This window comes from Cyprinodon variegatus, unplaced genomic scaffold, assembly GCF_000732505.1.
Source record: "Cyprinodon variegatus isolate N-32 unplaced genomic scaffold, C_variegatus-1.0 Scaffold148, whole genome shotgun sequence".
Classification (NCBI taxonomy): Eukaryota; Metazoa; Chordata; class Actinopteri; order Cyprinodontiformes; family Cyprinodontidae; genus Cyprinodon; species Cyprinodon variegatus.
In genome coordinates, this window is record NW_015150601.1 from 858,592 (window position 1) to 860,138 (window position 1,547).

Consider the following 1,547-nt stretch of genomic DNA (forward strand, 5'->3'; position numbering starts at 1 on the left):
TGAATTTCTTGTTCCAGTCTTATAAATTTCCTTCCATCCAAATACCGTTTTACGGATCAGATTCTGTTTAGTTGTTAGGCGGTGTTTCTATGGAGTGAAAAATGAAGATACATTTTGATAGATCTTCATTCACGTTAGCAATGTTTTTATAACTGAAATGCAACCGTTTGTATTAAGCTTATAGTGAAGACAATGTAAATGGTAAAACTAAGTTTAAAAACAATTAATTTATAAAGCAAAATCTGAAAGAGAGCAACTTGAAAGAGTCAATTTTTTTGAAATATAATAGTGTAAAAATAAAGTTTAAGTTGTAGCACTGGTTCATTTTCACTACTGAAAACTCTACGTTTACTAAACCTGAAATCAGTCAAATTGAGTATTTTTAGGTACATAAAACATAAATCCTACAAGTAAAATTTAGTTTTTATTAACTTTCTTAAATTCAATTTCTGCTACAAAAATGTAATTTAGAACCTCTTTTGTTACTGTTCCCACTAGGAATGTGATTTTGATCAGGAAGAATCTTATTTTAGTGATCTACAAATGGAGGAGAGTGCTTTTAGTAAATGTAAAAACGGCCTGCCATAGCCCGCAATAAGTCGATCAGCAATCTTCTCCTTCGCCAACTTCTTCTCCTTTGCAGCTGTAGCACTACTTCTATCTTTTGTGCACATTCTCTCTTTTTTTCTCCATGTCTGCATAAAAATCTATAGTTCCAGTGAGGTGAAATTGTCACTTCCTGTTGCCATGGTGACTCATCAAATCTGATCATGACTTTTCATACTTGTTTACGCAGGTGATCAACTCTGAGTGGACCTACTTAGAGTTGACTGAACTAATTGATAGCAGCAGTTGTGAAAATTAAAAACTCAGACTTTCTGACCTTAGGATGGATCAATTTAAAGTTGTATCTGAATTTGTTTAACCTGCTTATTGAAACAAACCCCAGGAATCTAAAAATAGCCCAGAAGCAAAAGATTTCTGCACACTTAATCTGTGCAAGATTCCATTGAATGTAAATAAGGTTTAAAAAAATAATTTAAAAAGAAACGAATCTAAGAAAACACTACAAGTTATTCTTAAAACACTTTTTTATTAATAAGTTTTTAAAAGTTTCATTTGTAGGTTTGCAAAACACATTCTGTGATGAAACAATAGTGGAGCAATTTCACTCCATACCGGAGAGAGCACTTAACATAAGATTACTATAAAGTTTCACCAGTGATCATTCTGTGTTAAAAAATAAAATAAGATCAGGGCGATAAAAAAAAAAGAAGAAACTGTTATGGAAAAAATCTATCGAACAGTTTTCATTAAGCCTGAGTAACATTTCTGCTTTTTAAACGTCTTTATTTCAGTCGTTATTCTGAAAGCAAAGGCTTTATGTTCTGTTTGCAGACCACGTTTCTCACAGGATGGTCCATGTTGTTGCACCGCCTCCTGCCTGTTTCCCTGTAAATGAGCAATGACTCCTGTGTTTATAAGCATCCAATACAAACAGGTCACATTTTACAGCTTTATAAAATAGTGCTGCCATAAATTGCTAC